Source organism: Acanthochromis polyacanthus, chromosome 16, assembly GCF_021347895.1.
Source record: "Acanthochromis polyacanthus isolate Apoly-LR-REF ecotype Palm Island chromosome 16, KAUST_Apoly_ChrSc, whole genome shotgun sequence".
NCBI classification, from domain to species: domain Eukaryota; kingdom Metazoa; phylum Chordata; class Actinopteri; family Pomacentridae; genus Acanthochromis; species Acanthochromis polyacanthus.
In genome coordinates this window covers 1,713,356-1,731,626 of record NC_067128.1, presented here as the reverse complement: position 1 = coordinate 1,731,626, position 18,271 = coordinate 1,713,356, and the positions used below count along the sequence as shown (strand labels likewise).

At 40.1% G+C, this 18,271-nt stretch overlaps 1 protein-coding gene and 1 long non-coding RNA gene across 3 annotated transcripts in view; one reads left to right on the top strand and one right to left on the bottom strand.

Moving 5' to 3' along the window:
- Positions 1-5,257, top strand: part of LOC127530263 (uncharacterized) — a 243,526-nt gene extending 238,269 nt beyond the window's left edge. The window contains exon 5 of the long non-coding RNA XR_007936721.1: positions 4,358-5,257. This is a non-coding gene — a long non-coding RNA (uncharacterized LOC127530263). The remainder of the gene's footprint in view (positions 1-4,357) is intronic.
- Positions 1-18,271, bottom strand: part of clmnb (calmin b) — a 214,117-nt gene that overhangs the window by 89,957 nt on the left and 105,889 nt on the right. The window lies entirely within an intron of this gene.

The following is an 18,271-nucleotide window of genomic DNA, read 5'->3' as shown; positions in this document are numbered from 1 at the left end:
GGAGAGAGGAATGGAGATTAGAGAGGCAGTGGGGAGTTTTAATTTGGAAAAGGCTCGTAAAAAGCCGACCGGTGCTTGCTGAAGGCTGCAGCTGCTGCCGCCGTTTCCCCGTCGCGTTCTTCTTTCTGTTCGGCTCGGACTAAGTGGGAGGCGGAGGAGGAATAAATGAATGTGCCGATGATCCAGTTTGAAATATTTTATCACCACAATCACTGCCATCTTCATTATCGTCATTGTCACCTCTGTCATCTATAGAAACTTAGTAATTGTAAAAATGTCCTTGGGAAGATCGCTGAGGTCCAAGAACACTTAGTTCTCAACTAAAAGCACCGATAGAACAGTGTAGAAATACTCACTTGTCACCTGTTTCAGATGTTATCAGCCTACTGAACAGCCGTTATAATCCCATATGCGGGCCTGTAGGGATCTCCTCTGTAGGCCGCTAGCACCTCTTTTATTGTTGCTAGAACCTTTTCTGGGTGGTATTTTGCTCTTTTCTCATTTTGACTCATTTTTTACTGCTATATAACGTCTCACACCTCTGTGGAAGCAGCACAGCCATGACTAGAAGGAAAGAGAAATGTCTTTTACACAGTATTACACAGTCAGAATTCAATAGATCATAGAAAAGACGGAGACGGCCCAAATATTCGGATCCGTTCGTCTGGTCTCCCGGGTCCAAATTCTGCCTTCGTTTTGTCTTTAGTTAAACTGAAGAATTCCCAAACAGAGGAGGTCTTCAGCATCTTGTCTTGTGTTTATGCAACGAAGTGAAGCGTGACGTCAGAGTCGGCAGCAACCCGGCCGTTCAGGTGGTGGTAAGAAACAGGAATGGAGGAGCAGAGATGAGGGCGTGCGGATATTCGGATATTCGGGTCCAGCCCTTGTGTTGATAAAATATGCTTTTTGTAACTAAGGTTTGGTGTTTCATTTTACCAATGAAACAGAAATTAATACTTAATAGCTTCAAGGACAGCTTGGACTGTGGGAGGAAGCTGGAGAAAACCCACTCATGGACAGGGAGAACATGGAAACTCAGGAAAGCCGGGACACAAACCGGGGATCTTCTAAGTCCAGAAACATGCTGATGTTAGTTTGTGATTCTAAACTGTCTATAGGTGTGAATGTGAGTGTGATTGTTTGTCTCTATGTGTAGTCCTGTGGTAGACCGTTACCTGTCCAGGTGTCCTCTGTCTTCACCCTCAGTCTGCTGGGATAGGCTCCACCCTCATGACCCTGATGAGGATGAAGCGGTGTGTAGACACTGGTTGGATGTTGTTGAACAGCTCTGTGGAACAATCCCTCTCTGATCATGTGACAAATAACATCTCTAGAATCGTGAATAGAAGCATTTCGCTACGTTCCATCCAACTGCTAACTGAAACTAGCTGCGTGTTTGTAATCAGATTACCCTAATCGTATCGGCACGCTCGCGCCGTCACAGTGAGATTCCTGCCACGGCGCCGAGGAGGACTGCTTCGCTATGTTTGCTGTTTTTTACTCAACCTTCATGTAATGCCCCGCAGACGCACATTACAATCTGTGCGAGGCGACTTTCTCTTTCCTCTCAGCGGGCGCCACAACAAGCTAATCTCCTTCCAGCTAAGTTGTCCTAGCAGCCCATTACAGTCGGCTCACAGCGAGCACCGGGCCCGTCGCATTCCTCTGATTCTGGCGCTGTGATTGGACCGTCTGGCCTATCAGACCCCTTCAGTGGATCAGTGCAGGTTGAGCACCCACAAGAAAATCTCTCTGCGCCTCTCGGTCGAGTTCCAAACTCACTTATATTCTTACTCACACGTGGGTCATGTGCGAACGAAAGGCGTCTGTCTTTAAAGTGGCCAATATACGGCCGCAGATTGAAAGAGAGATTGCCAGGCTTAGCATCTGCGACCTTCCTCCTCCTCTTCCTCCTCCTCCTCTTCCTCCTCCCTCCTCTGCTGCTCTTCTCGTCTGTTTCGCAGCGATCCAATATTTCTGGCTCTGGGTGTTTATCTGTGGCCCAAATATGCAGCTCGTGTCACGCGGTGCAGCAGGCGTTTCGGCGACATCACAAAGATGGATTAAGTCATGCGTTAAATTGCCTCTTTGAAGGAAATGAATAAATAAATTTGAGGGACTAATTCCTTGACTGTTCACCATCTCATGTGTGAGTGTGATTGCATAATGCTGGCTTAAATGTTCCCTCTGCTCCGCTCTGTTCTCCGCTCTGTTCTGTTGCTGTATTAATTCTCTAAAATTACAGTTTTTCTGAGCGAGTCGTGCCAAAAAACTGTAACTGCGTGCGTGCACAAACTTCATTTCCACACATAATATCGCTCGTTTCTCCCGTACAGTCGTCTAAAAACAATAAACCTGTACGTGCAGCATTAAAAAAAAGGATGAATCGTTGTTAATAAAACTCTAAAACCCATCAGTGGGTTTGAAAGACGGGTTATGTTTAAAAAAAAATGACTTCAGTAATGAGCCAGAAACTGCAAAAGCAAAAAAGATGTGTCAGATTTTAAACTTTATGAGAACTAATCATCTTTGACATGCTGTTCTGTTGAAATAATTCCTAAAATTATATATTCACTTAATTCTACATGTTACAATTAACGTACTACGGGAAAGCATGAACAGGCCTTGACAGCAGATTACAAAGGCTTGGTTTTGTTTTTAAAATGTCAAAATATATCATTTATTATAGCAAAAAAAAAACCTGTTAAAACAGAAGGAAGTATGAGGATTTTCAACGGTCCTTGAACTAATCGTGTTACTTTGGGTTTTGTTGAGGAATACAATCAAATCTAAGCTACAAAAATCTGGATATTTCATTAAAATCACCTTATTCTTAATGTCTTATTCAAACTGTAGTGAAAAGAAAAGTGTTTGCAGTAATCAGATATTGTAAAAAAAAATCAAACAGAAGAGTTTAGAGACTCGCTGCAGCCAACGGGAACGATAAAATTTGAGGGATTTCGAGACTGAACTGCAGGTAGTGTTTTTACAGAGCATAAGGGAGGCAAGTATGTAAAAGTAAATGAATAAGTAGTAAAATATCCGTACTACGTAGAGCCACCGTGTTTCTTACAGCACTGATAACACCTGGGGTCACTTTGGAAAATGTTGTGCATGTTGATTCCAGATTTTTCAAAGAAAATCAGCTCTCAAATTGTTTGATTTGTCAGATTAAAGCTTTAACATTCTGCAGATGATATTTCTGACTTCTCTCTCGTGTTTATTCTGTTTCCGTAGAGGTACAGGACTTTATTCTGCAGTGAAAAATGAACCCACAGTGGCTAAAAATGTGACCCCAGCAAAGACGCCCAAAAACCGCTCGAGGTTCGGGAGTTTTAAACGTAAAGTATGCTGTCATTACAACCTCCATGCAGCTGTTTGTCCTCCATTAAAGCTCGTTCATTTGCATAAAAGCTCTTCTGAAATGCATCACAGCTAGCTAACGGCTAATTTGCATCTGTTGTCCCTGAGCAGAAGCACAAAAAAGTAAATGCAGAACTAAAAGCACACAGAATAAAACAACACGAAACCTAAAAGTCCATCAGTGTGAGGTGATAAATGAACCTTCAGAGCTGCCTGGATGTTTAACGAGTCCACATTTCTTAGTCCAGAGAGCACATTAGCATCTTATGAAGTCTGAGATTCTCTTAAATATGTTCCAAAAATGCTTTAGTGTGATCCAAAAATGTTCATGTTTTCATCCTAGTTTGTAGCAGTCAGCAGTGTTTTACAGAATAACATAGATCAGGGGTGTCCAACATGAGGCCCGTGGTCCAAAAGTGGTCCTCCAGAGGCTCCAATCCGGCCCTCAAAGTGGAAAAATTACAGAGAAGACATTAACTGCAGATTGTAAATCAGTAAAACTATAAATTTAAAATCATTTCTAGACCATGACAAGTTGTTTGGATCAGAAAGTAAAATACTAGATTGTTCATTGTTCTTTTGTGTCTCATTTTTGTAATATTTTGTCTTATTTTTTTGTCTGACTTTTTTCATTTGTCTCATGTTTTTGTTTCTCTTTTTTTGTTTTTCTTTTTTGTCTCTCTTGCCTTTTCTGTCTTCTTTTTGCCATTTTATGTTTTGCTTTATTTGTTGTTTTGTGTCGTTTTTGTCATTTTGTTTCTTTTTTGTCATTTTTTGTCTCATTTTTGTTGTTTGTCGATTATTTTGTCGCTTTGTACCTTTTTTGTCTAATTTTTTGTCTGTTTTTTTGGTTCGTGTTATCTATCTTTTGTTTCTCGCTTTTGTCATTTTGTGTCCCATTTTTGTAATGTTTTATCTTGTTTTTATTGTTTTGTTGTATTTTTTGTCTGACTTTTGCTGTTTTTATCATAAAGTAAAATACTATATCGTTCAGTTCCAGATCGCTGTGACCAGGCGTGAACTAACCGTGACGTCACCCGTTGGTTTCAACGACGAGAAAATGAAGCCCGGATTTTGCTACTTCCTGGTCGCCATTTTGGATTTTTTGGAGCCAGTGACGTAAAAAGCGTCATCAAACAGACTGGACCGGAGAGCAACTAGGGGCAGGATTGGCTGAGGACTCTCTTATCCCGCCCACGTCTTACCGCAGAGGCTTCTGTTGCTGTCCATCAAGTATAGCCACGCCCCCTGGCTCCGCCAACTTTAACGATTTATTTAAAATTCAGTATTGATTTATTTTAAGATCGGCCACCTGATCTCTCATTTTGATCATGAAAACTAACGGGAAAAAAATCCTGAGCTGTAGAACATCAGTCTATCAAATTTAATTTTTTCCAAAAATGAATTGGGGTCTATGGAGAAAAAGCTTTTTGGAGCCAACCCTAGTGGACGGCGTGATATTGCAAGTTTTTGACACTTCTGGGTGGGCTTCATTTTTGGAGCCAGATGCTACGTCCATCTTTATATACAGTCTATGGATGTGACTAAAAGTTTTGTGCCTTTTTGTAGATAAACTGTGATCTGGAAGTTGTAATGTGGAAATGAAAAACTAAGGCATAAAATTGTTGAAATTGAATTTATTTTTCTGTAAAAAAATTTTAGATGGTTCATGATGTTTCGTAAAAAGTAGTTTCTTAAATGTGAACTTTTTCAGAATGTACTTTTTGCACTAAAACAAAGGAACCATGAGGAATTGTTGTTATTTTTTATAGGTTACTATGCTGTGGTCTTACTGGTCTGGAACACTTCAGATCAGATTGGGCTGAATGTGGAACCTGGACTACGATGACTTTGACACCCTGACATAGAGAATAAACCATCGTCACTACAGTCATACGGTGTGCATTCACAAATGTTCTTATTCATCATTTCAGCTGCTAGCAATAAGTGAACACGTCTACCTGGGGAACGACAAAAGGCAGCAGGTTTCAGAAATTCATTCGGCACCAGGGGAGACGAGCTCTGGAGGTTTATCAGGATTCTGTGCAGACTCGCTTCAACACGCTGTCATTTGGCACTAGCACATTCTTAATTGATGCTCGACATCTTTTTTTACATCCAACGATTCGCTCTGCACATTATTAACAATCACTCTCTTTATTCCTTCGGTAGTTTCGCCTAAAAATACCCCGAAGGTCTCCTCTAACAAAGATTTAATGTCATACATGATATATTTCATCCTCTTCCTGGATTCATCTCGACTTGCGAGGCTCCGGTGTTACATGTTGCAGAGATTCATCAGACTATCAGTGAGGGAGACTTTGAAATAGTAGCAATCAAAGGGTAACACAAAAATTAGTGCTGAAACACCCCAGGAAGAAACTTCATGTGATTTCAATCATGCAAAACTCGCTTTCTGAATTCATTACTGCAGCGCCTGTACAATAACAGATCAGCCACAATGAGGCAGAATCACAGCGTTAGACAGGTTTTTATTTCTGCTTTGGGAGGCGCCGTCTGACACAAAGTCAACTGCAGCCATCGTCAAGCTGCTGCACAAAACATGACATCTGTATCAGGATGACAACGACGGCAGAGACGACAGGAAAGCTTCAGTATGCAGCGTGTTTCCACAAAAGTTTATCTGACAGGAATGAGTCGACTTAACCCACTAAACCCCAGCAGCTTCTGTGTGTTTTTACTCACTGTGGGCTCATTTTTCACCACAGTATCAAATCCTGCACCTCTGTGGAGACAGAACAACCATGGCTAGAAGTAGAGAGAACTAAATATGCATTTTGTGTTGTATGAGACGGTTAGAATGCCACAAATCAACAGAAGAAACATACAGTCAGCATATGCTGCATTTTTCTCACCTCTGACTTTTGTTTTTACGTCCTATGTGCTACGAGGATGACATTCAGATTTACCTACGGAAAGTGATGCACTAAGTAGTGCTACTAGCTGTGTTCTGGACGCTAAGGAGTCGCTGTCATCTAACTTTCTACTTTTAAATGAGGACTAAACGGAATGATTGTGTTCGGGGGTTCTGATACATCAGGTTTCACTTCAATGACTTTGAGGTCAAAAATCTTGGGGTGTTTTCTGACAAAGAGTTGAAATTTAACAAACAAATTGACACCGTAGTCAGAGCAAGTTTACGTCTTTTAGCCGAAGTCAAGCCTTTTCTAACCAGCAGCGACCTTGAAAAAGCTGTTCATGCTTTTATCAGCTCCAGAGTGGACGACTTTATGCTGGCATCTCCCAGTCATCTGTCATCCGGTCCTTTACTCTCTCCACTGGCTTCTAGGGCTGGCCCGAATAGTGGTTTCTGGCCTCCGAATATTCGGGCCCTATTAAAGACGAATATCCGAAGATTCGTTCCCCCCCCTAACGCCCGACGCTTGTGGCGGAGACGGCCCGAATATTCGGATCTCCCGGGTCCAAATTTTGCCTTCGTTTTGTCTTCACTTAAACTGAAGACTTCCCAAACAGCGGAGGTCTTCAGCATCTTATCTTGTGTTTATGCAATGAAGTGAAGCGTGACGTCAGATTTGGCAGCAACCCGGCCATTCAGGTGGTTAGATTCGATTTTCCCCGTAACAGTGTGTCACAAATGAGTAGTTCAAGGACCGTTATGCAGCTGAAAATCTAACTATTCTTTTTGTTCTTACACTTTGATAAATGGTGTAATTTAGACCATTTTTTTCAAACCCACTGGAAGGTTTCGGTGTTTAAATGGTGGATAAAGCAGTCACTTCACAGCATTACTGTCAGTAATGTCATCACTTCAATCAGAACGCCTTGACCTCTGGAGAAAATGAGTGAGAAGTAGTTACTCAAAGAACCACAGCGCAGGACGTCTACATCATTACCAGTTAGCTTTTATGTGCTTTTTAAATGTCTTGATGGAGAAAATCACCAGTTGGACCAAAAATAGACCCTAGTTGGAGGCGCTGCTGCTTTGAAACGGGGTTTACGACAGACGAGAGAAAGGAGTCAGACGACACCTCGAGACACTAGCGTCGGGGGAATCCTCCGTGTTGTTAGCTCTGCAGCCAGCAGGGAGTTCTATGACATGGTTATTAAACGCTCACCCGATGAAGGACAGCAGAGGAAGGCACATCCACACACTGCTGTCCTGCTCATTTCTAAATAATATAAACCCTACAGTCGCTGATACAGAAAATAATTAGAATTTTCCCCAGGTTTAACACTTAGTCGCGTCACGTCTCCGTGTCTGATTTATGATTGCTCGTAGCCGCGGTTCTGGTGGATGATTTGTTAGAGGGCTCGTTGTGAAAGGAGAAATTATAGCTTTAAACTCGCATTAATTGATTTTTAGGCCATTTGGGAGCTTTCATCATCCATTTCTTTGATTACTTCAGAAACGGGTAATTGTGTCTCATTCTAAATTCTAATTGTTCATGTTTAGGGTTTGTTGCTTCAGAATTTGAATTTTGAGTAAAACTAAGAAGTGGCTTGACGTTTTAATTTTCCATTTCTGTGGTTTGAGTCTGCAGAAAGCCGCATTATGTGTTATATACTGCATCCATGCATACTTTATCATCTGCAGTGTTTATATGGCAGAAATAAAATGCTACACACAGGTTTTTTGCATGTAGTATTACCTGTTGACTATACATTTTTGATAATTGATTAATAATTTTGCCCAAAATCACACACATTTTCTCTATTCCAGCTTCTTAAATTCAAATGCTTTATGGTGTCTTCAGTCCACTATAACACCAATGATTTACGGTAATTTTTCAGCATTTTTTGGACATTTGTAGACAAAAAAAGGAGGAAACCAACAAATCAATCGACAATGAAAGTAATCATTTGTTGCAGCTCTAATTAGACAGCTGCTACTTTATTTTCAATCTGATTAACAACAACAATAGCAATAAATGATCGTTATTATTGTGATGCGTCATGGGATCGTGCAGCTCAGTCAGTGAATGGCTGCTAACTCGCCTGGGGTGCTAATGGTACCGCAAACACAAAACACCGACACGGAAAATTACAATAATAGTAAATCACTTTTAATTCCGTTTGAAAATCTGAGTCTAAAGCAGAAACACAAATGTGAGCAGTTGGTAATTAAAATGAGAGACAATTACACATTTGGGAAGTAAACAAAAAAAAGCGGATAATTAAAAGTTTTAAACCCATTTGTCATTTCAGTCGTTTCTATTCCAAAAAATAACTGAAAAACATAAAGTCAACTGCAGTGTGAGCATCTATGGACTTTATACCGCCACATGAAGCACATATTTAGATGTTTAAACGATTAAATTGCAAGCACAAAGATTTATAAGATAGAAGATCCCCGGTTCATGTCCCGGCCTTCCTGGATCTTTCTGCACCGAGTTTCCATGTTACTCCAGGTTCTCCAGCTTCCTCCCGCAACCAAAAACATGCTGAGGTTAATGGTGACTCTAAATGTGTCTTCTAAAGGCTGAGTTATGTTTTCTGTATGAACGTGACGTGCGGAAATGAGACGCTTAAAAATCAGCTGGAGAGAATGTGTGTGTTTTTGTGCTCCATGCAGCATCTGCTCCCTACCTGCAGGGGGCAGTGTATCCAACCACACGTCTACCACGGTACTAAACTAGAGTAGAAGAAGTTTGTCATCGTTTACACCACTTACAACGTGGAGTTTTACCTAATAGCTGCATTTCAGCAGTTAGTTTTAACTTCACGTTAAGAATTGCTGATAACCCGGTTACCATGGTGATCTCTGTGTGACGAATCGTATAAATGTCTGTATTTCTGGACTTCTGCTGCTAGGAGCTCCTGGTCCTCTGCCAATTTTCACGTGTCTCCATCCGCGTTGTTAGAAAAATTTGGAGGTGAATGATAATGGATGGATGGATGGATTCATGGATGGATGGATGGATGGATTCATGGATTCATGGATTCATGGATGGATGGATGGATGGATTCATGGATTCATGGATGGATTCATGGATGGATGGATGGATGGATGGATTCATGGATGGATGGATGGATTCATGGATGGATGGACGGATGGATGGATTCATGGATGGATGGATTCACGGATGGATGGATGGATGGATTCATGGATTCATGGACGGATGGATGGATTCATGGATGGATTCATGGATGGATGGATGGATGGATGGATGGATGGATGGATGGATGGATTCATGGATGGATGGATGGATGGATGGATGGATGGACAGATGGATGGATGGATTGATGGATGGATGGATCCATGGATGGATGGATGGATGGATGGATGGTGTAGTACGTGAAATTTCCCACTGAGGTATCAAGTTTATCCTCATCTTTATGTACAACAGTACAACACTGGATAAATAATTTGATCTTTCGCTCTGCTTCCATGCTATCCTCCTATCTGCTGTGAAAACACTGCTTGCAGTTCAGCCTAAAAGTCCCTGAATTTTCTTCATGTAACCGCTGGACACAGCTGAATAATTAATGGCTTCATGGTTGCCCAAAAGAGTGAATAATTTTTAGTTGTTTCTTTTTTTTTTTACAGAATCTGACTAATGTAAACAAGTTATTTTTATGGAGACCTGGAGAATTTATCCTGCTGTCTGAGGTTGATGACCGCCTTCCCTGAACCTAGTTCTTTCTGAGGTTGTTTTTCTTGGTTCCTTCCCACCACCACCGACCGTCCGCTCACAGGGGCAGTCCAGATAGCTCAACTGGTTGAGTGGGCGACCTATAAACGGGGCTATAGTCCCCAATGCAGCATTCTGGGTTGGATTCCAGCTCACAGTTCTTTGCTGCAAGTCTTCTTCCTGAGTTTTCTGTCTGTTTCTCAGCTAAACCTGTCAAATAAAGTCAAAAAGGTAAAGTGCTATGAGATGAAATATGCTGTGAATTGGTGCTCTGTAAATAAGAGAATAATTGAAAAAAACTCACAGTTTTAAGCTCAGATTTGGTTCAGTTTTTTACATATCGGATGAGTACTTCTATTAAAGTTAAAATTCTGACAGTCCTTTCTGTTTTTGTGGCTCTGACAAACGGTCTACTTTTGCCTTTCAAACTTATCAGGACTTTTTAGAAGAAGAGCATGCTGTTGTTTGCTTTAACTCGCGTTTGAGTGATTGTATCGATGCTAATCCTGATTGGATGAATTAGCAGAAAGTCATGGGAACCAGACCAAACTCAAATGAAGCACTCGAGCAGCAGATCCATGGAGGGGGTCGGCGGGAGAAAAACATCTGGCTGTGTTTGAGAGATAGAGTCTGCACCTTCAGCCGACACCACGGAGGGCGCAGAGGCACCGACAGCTTGGCCTATTATCTGCTCTAATGGAGGCCCTTCTGTTTGAAACAAAAGCCCTCGCTTGTTTTGCATCGGCTCTTCTGATGATTGGCCGACATTCGTCCCACGTCGATGGAGTCAATTAAAGGCTCCATCCGTCAAGCGGCTCCGGCTTCCTGACGCCGGGTCTCGGTGGGGAACGCACACTCGCTCACCAATTTACCGTCATGTGTGTCTTTTTATTTCTTTATTTATTTCCCACCCCTCTCTCTCTCCCTTTGCGACCATGCCAGGCTTCTAAAAGCAATTTCATCCTTCCTGTGCTGTCACGCTCCGTCTGCACAATTTCCCATTGTTTGGTTTCAAATATAATTTCCAAATTTTTCAATATATATATATATATATATATATATCGAATACACTGGAAAACGTACTGCGTTTGCTGTATTTACTATGAGAGCTTCACATAAAGTGACTTAAATATGAAATTGCAGCAGCCGCAGTGTGTGTTTTGTATATTTAATGAAAACAGGAGGTGCGACAGTGAGCTGATATAAAAAATAAATCACATATTTATATTTCTCCCTAATAGGATTATGGGGATTGTTCCTGCCGGTCCTCATTCTCTCATTGACACACTTACACCTTATAAAACAGTATGTCCCGTCAAACACACACCAAATGCTGCGTTTTTTCCACTAATCACCGCGTAGAGGAGCACTACACTACACAGAATGGGATAATAGAAGCCATAAAACCCCCCAAATACATTTTACAGTCCAGGAAACTGCTCTTACTTACCCCGTTTAACAAAAGCTACACAGACAAACATACTTAGAGGGGATTAAAACGCTTGTTGGCCGGCTGCAGGTTTTGCTTCTTTGCTCAGGACTGTGTGACGTTTCATTTGCAGAACTTTCACTGGCAAAAAACTTTGGCCAATTTATCTCATTCGTATTGTTTTTGTTTTACGGTTTTGTTCGTGTAATCCTCTTTTTAATCCTGTTGTTGAAGCACTTTGTGGCTTTGTGAAGAAATGTGCCATATAAATAAATGAAATGAAACAAGCACAGCTGGTTTTACTGGCTAGCAAACAGGTGATCGAAGCATATCGACATGAAAAATGTTATTATTTTACTTTAAAATAAAACTGTTTCCCCCAAATTCACCCAAACAACAGCCTTAAAAACGGTAAATTGCAGTGTCTTCATTCAGTGATATGTCTGAGCTCTGCAAAATACTGGTGACAAAATTCATGCATCTTCTGATTAAAATATTTTCTATATTTCAAGTCACAGTCAGCCTTTAGATCCATGCGCCAAAAAAAGAAAGGAAACCACCTGGGTTGCTTCCTACCAGCAGAAAAGTTCAAATGAGGTTCAAGAAATCCCCCAAAAAAGTTTTACCCTTTAGTTAAATTCTTCAACTAGGAACATATCACTGGTTGCTGGTTAAAGATCCCTTTTTAACATGTCCAAATGGTGTTTTTTAAATGGTGGAGCACACATCATGAGTGAAATAAGACGTCAACACGATGGCTGCACTGGAAAAAATGCCCCTCCCAAAACAAGAAAAAAAACTTATTTCAAGCAACGTTTACCTTGAAATAAGTGAAAAAATCTGCCAATAGAACAAGTGAAAAATGGCATGGTAAGATTTCTTGAAATAAGATATATTTAGAAGACTGAAATCTTAAAATTAGGTGGGAAAACTTATTCTAAGCTATATTTTACCAGGATTGTCAAGCTTGCGGTTGTCTTCATTTACGGCACCAAAAAATATTGTTTCACTGTCTGAAAAAATCCAAAAATTCAGCAAAAAAATTTCCCAAATTCATAAAAATTTGCAAAACCTTCAGGAAGAAAATTCCTTAAAAGTTTCCCTTAAAGTTTCCCTTAAAAGTTTTTTTAAAAATTTTAGAAAAAAAATTAAAAATAAAAATAAATAAAAATTGTAAATATTTTCAAAAAAAAGGAATAAAAATCTCCAAAAATCTAAAAATATCTAAAGTGATTCCATATTTATCAGGAAAACGTCAAATATTTTCTTTAAGAACATTCGGAAAAAAATCAACCAAAATCCAGCGAATTTTCCGTCAAAAAATGTTCAAAAATTTCCCCTAAATTTTGACAATGTGGAAGTTTTCACTGTCAAAATATTTTTTCCCCCACATTTTCAAACTGAAAAAAGGTAAATTTGACCCGCAGGACAAAACGAGGGTTAAAACAAGATCATTTCAATATTTTTGACTTAAGCTATTTAAGATGCATCGTCTTGAAACAAGTCCCTCCATCTGCTGAAATGTCACTTGTTAAGTGAATTTATCTTAAATCAAGTGGGATGAGACATTTTGACTAAAAATAAGACAAACAGACTTGGTAAGATTTGGAGTTTTTGCAGTGTGACCAACCTAATCAACCTATCATCCTTATTAGTTTAGTTTTTGTTCGTATAATCTTCTTTTTAATCCTTTTGTTGAAGCACTTTGTGACTTTATGAAGAAATGTGCCATGTAAATAAATTAAATAAAACAATCACAGCTGGTTTTACTGTTTAGCAAGCAGGTGATCCCAGCAAATCGACATGAAAAATGTTATTATTTTACTTTAAAACAGAACTGTTTCCCCCAAATTCCCCCAAATCTGTAATGCACACATACATAACAGCTATAAAACCTTAGCTCGAGGCTATATAACTGATTGCAGCTGCTGAATAAATCACCGGCGTAATGAGGCTGTTTTCATTTCCGCACAGCGAAGAGAGAGGTGTGGAGGGAATAGCTGTGGACTTCCTCATCAGCTCCGTCAATGCGAAAATCAATGAATGCCACGAGGAAAAAGAACATTTCCCTGTGAGACCAGCTTTAGAGCATTTACTTTGACTGTTTTAATCTGCATCCGCGCTCAGTTTTGGTTCCACAGCCGCAGTAAACTTCGAAGCTGCGATAATCAATGTGTTTTCATTAACAATCAGTTAATCATGACCAGTGTAATGTCAAAGCCTTTTTGGGTTTTTTTTCCATCCAGTTCCCCCAGCAGCTCCATGGAGCATTTTAGTGGTGTTTAACTCATTACTTTGGCTTTTAGGATCAAATTCGCTCTTTTGGTTGACTGTCACGGCTCTCATTAGCGTCGCCGTTTTAACTCAAAGCTGTGATAATCCCTCTGTGCGCCACTTGTCTCATAGAAGATGGACAAAAGTGGTAATTAGGTGGTGAACGTGGAGCAATGAGCGGCTAAAGACATCATTTCCTCACACGTCGGTGGAGACCAAATCAAAGCTTTATTAGTCTTCTCGGCTGAACGTTCAGGTGGTAACGCATCGAAATAAGTGCTGACGTCGCTCATTATCATTCTGCTACCTGGATAAACCCTAAAGGTGCTGATATGCTAGCGTTGCATTGATTCTACAATTCTACAATTCTACAGTTTCATTTAGCAGACACTTTTGTCCAAAGCGACGTACAACACAAGCAAGAATTCAGACATAAGGAAAAACCTGCAGCAAGTGCAAAAAGTGCTTCAAGTGCGATTGGTCAAAGGTGTTGCCATCAAGTTGCAGAAGAATTAGGCTCCTGTGGATGAATTGAACTGATGGCGAGCTACTCTGGAATGAACTGGAAAACACTTGGCTAGATTCACCCCTTCACCACTCATTGGCAGGCCTCAAGCCTCACAGCTTCATCCCTTCCCCACTGGTGTGGTAGGACTTGCTTAGACTGTTTCACCCTGTTTTGATTTGTTGATTATTTTGTAACACATTACTGGTAACCTAATTTCTGAGCTTTGTGCTTAACCTAGCCCTTAGCCCACCTAATGGGTCCATATTTCCATTTCGACACGATGGCTGACCAACCTAATCAGCCTATGTGTTACTTTCTCTATTGTTCTTCTTCAGAACTGGTTTCTGGTTTGAACATGTGTGGAAAAATTACTCCAATATCAGAACTATCATTGTAGTATTACAGTTTTTTAGTGGTTCAGTCGACAGCCAGGAGAGACCCTTCAACTATCTGTTTTACATATCTAAAGTTACACTTCAGCTACCTTTAAGCATCAATGACTTTTCCTTTCTTTGTAACTACTTGGTGTTATATGAGCCTGAGCCCCTGATTGTGAACTTTAATTCAACTGTTTTTCAATATCCATGAAAATCAATGAAACTGAGGGGCGTACAGTAAGATTTGGCGTTTCTAAATGATTCCAGATCTTTGTGAGGCAAAAACAAACAGAAACATGCATATAGTGTTAATGAATATTACGTCTTATCCCAGAAAAGCTCAGAGTGATCCAAAGTTCTGTCACAGATGCAAACCTGTAGAGCTTTGACCTTCATGTAAAAGTCACAGGAATTACTTTTTCTTTAACAATGAGCAGATATTTAATCTCTTGCTGGAAGACTGTCGACTGATAACCGAGATGACTGGACTGTAACGCTTCACTGAGTGATGGATCATGAGCCAATGATTGAAAATAGAGAAGTAAATCACAGACATCTGGGTGTTCTTTGGTTCTTATTTATTGCTTTATTCTAAGTAAGATTTGTTAATAGAAAAAAAACAAGAGTTTAGTGGAGAATAGAAGAAGATCTGACGTGGAAACGCATAAGGAACTGGTGGGATGTGAGGAGACGGTGCTCTGAAATGATTCCCACCGTGTTCCACGCTTACGACTTGCTGATGGGGTCTAAATCGAGGGTGTCAGGCCTATTCATCTTGACCGCTCCCCATAATTTCCTGAAAGCTACGAGCCACATTGATTAACTTTAACAATGGCCTTGTTAATACACAGACTGAGGAATGGGGAGGAACTGTCGTGGAGCCTAAGTAATTACACACATTCATAGTAAAGATGCCTCTGAGCGAGAAATTCTGGCTCTGAATGAATTAAACTTCAGTTTGCGTTGATGACAATGAAGGATGTGAACACTTTAATGGCTTCAGTGATGCTGGAAACGACAGTGGAGGAGAAGTGTGTCCAACAATGTAATATGTGCAGTAAATATTAAAATCTTATTTCTCTTTAGGAGGCACTTTGTGGTTTTAAATGGTGTTTACTGTAAATAACCGCTGTTCTGTCTGACTTCAGGGTGACATTTCTAACAGCTGATGACTGTGAACGTTGCTTAGGGATCCTGAACGCAGCTTTAAGTAAAATACATGTGTAAAGTTAGCCTCAGTTAGTCACTGCCAGGCTCCAGGTCAAACTGAAATCTCTCTGACTAACCGGACATTGATATAACAATACAAAGGTTCAGTGAATGTACAGCTGTTGTTCTGATTTTTAAAGTTGTTTAACCTTCATCAAAACAGAGATTATCTATTTCTATTGTGAGACTTGGCCATAAGGGACTCAATTATAAACTTACCAAAAAAAGACTAAATTGAGCACGACAGCGACAGATATTAGACTGAAGTAAAACATATTAAAACAACAGAAGAGCTGAAGACACATAAAGCAAACTGCAGCTCAGGAATAAGTAATTGCACTTCTCTGCAGCACATCTTTTGATCAGAGCGTTGAACTCTCTCAGGGAGGCAAAATCATTAAGCTGCAGCATGTTTTCAAGGTTATTTCAGGGCCAGAGAGGAGAAGGCCGTTCTACCGAGTTCAGAGAAAACACTGGACGCCCTGTAGAGCAGCCATTTAGAGAAGCTCAACAGCTGCTGGGAAGTGATAGAAGAGCACAACACTGCTCTGTAAATAAGAATGTATCAGTGTGGCCGTCTGCTTAGACTTAATGAAGGACAGGAAACCAGATCATTAAGTACACAATGAAGTGCACTGGACAATGACTGGAGATAGGAGTGTAGAAGCAGCAGCAAGACCAAAAGAATCAAAACAATCTGAGAGAAATGGCTCCATCTTCTAGGAAAAAAGCTACTTTTAATTCTTAGTTGACGTCTTCTGCTTGGTTTGAAAAAGATAAATGTTGAGGAACTGGATCTTTGATCAGATTTTCATCATTTTTCAACAAAAACTTGTTTGTATCTGGACGGCTCCAGACTGCAGGGTTGAAGCTGATTGTTATAAAATGTTTGCAAACAAGGCTGCATTTTCAATATTTTTACCAAAAGTGTTATTTTTTTTAATAAACGCATCATTGTCCAAATGCTCAAAATGCTCTGATAAAGTGACTTTGTTATTCAGTGAAGAGCAACAATACCAGATAAATAAGAACAGGAAAACATGAACAGATAAGGCGGTTTGAGTCCGACATTATCCGGGCGTGAAAGCAGGATAACATTTATACAATACCAGTCTTACCACATATGCAGTAGTTTGAACAGAAATCCACTCCTCATGGTCTGAAAAATGTGCAGTGTGCATTGAAAACGCATAGAAAAGGCGACGTGTGCAGCCGTGTTCCCACAGCGGTTACACGAAAAGCACAAAGGAGGCTCTTTTAGTTTCCATTGTATGTGCGTTATTCATGCAGGACCACATGAGCCGGCAGCAGCAAACACAATGCATTGTACAATAAAAATGAACAAACAACAACAGCAGCAGGTAGAAATGGAAGGTTACTTGGTGCCATTTGGATGTATCATAAAGGCAGCACGCAGGGCTTTGTTTATTACTAAATATCTGCAAAACTAGTGATATTTCCAACAGTCTGAGTTGTACTTTGTGTTTAGTGTTCATAGACAAATACTGAAATGCTAATATGCCAAACTAGCATGAACATTATAGAAGCTAAACATCATCTTCAGCATGTAGATGTCACTTTGGTGCCACTTTCATTATGATTTCTGCTGTGGCTCTGCACGGTTTGTTGTGCATTAAATGCTTATATTTGATCATTTGGAGATACAGTCTGCTTCACCTAAAGAGAAAAACGAATTACATTTTGTCTTTTTCTTCTAAAAACGTAAAAATTCCTGCACTGTAAATGAAGAAATTGACCTCGTGTAGAGACCAGATGAAATAATGCACCAGTAAAACCTTATTTGAAGCTAGCATTGTAGCTACGGTGGTGCTAATGAAGATATAAACTGTTTATAAAAAAATAATGGATGTAGCAGTCAGGCCTGAAACATAAATTCATCATAGAAGTGCATTAAAGCTGCATTCTTCCTACCAGCCAGCAGGGGGCGACTCCTCTCGTTGTGTAGAAATCTGAGAAAATGACCATACTTCTTACTTGATTTAATATCCCAGCAAACATTTCTCTAATGAGTTTATGGTCTCAGTTGGTAGTTTGAGGATTTTTGTAGGACAGAATGATGTTAATTTTATAAACTGTGGCCCCACTGAGAGTAAAATAGACAATAAATATCCTGAAGTTCTCAGTCAGAAACACCACTACTCCATCATGTTTCAAAGCAGCAAGATGGTGACACTTGAACTCTAAACTTAAGGATGCATATTGGCAGTCGACAAACCACTGGGTGACCTCACAGTCCAGCTCTAATTTACAGTCTGTGGTTGTAGTACAGCAGCAAATAGAATTTTTACAAAATGGTTGTAGTTTTTCCCAGCAACAAAATGCACATTATTATTGTACCAGACCTCTGTAGTAATCACAGAGCTGTGCTGATTGTTCTTGACTGTAAAGTGAACTTCAAACAAAACCTTCTGTTAAAGTCTGAGCTTCAAGTTTCAGTCCTGTTTCTACAAAATTACATTTCTATGCAACTAAACTA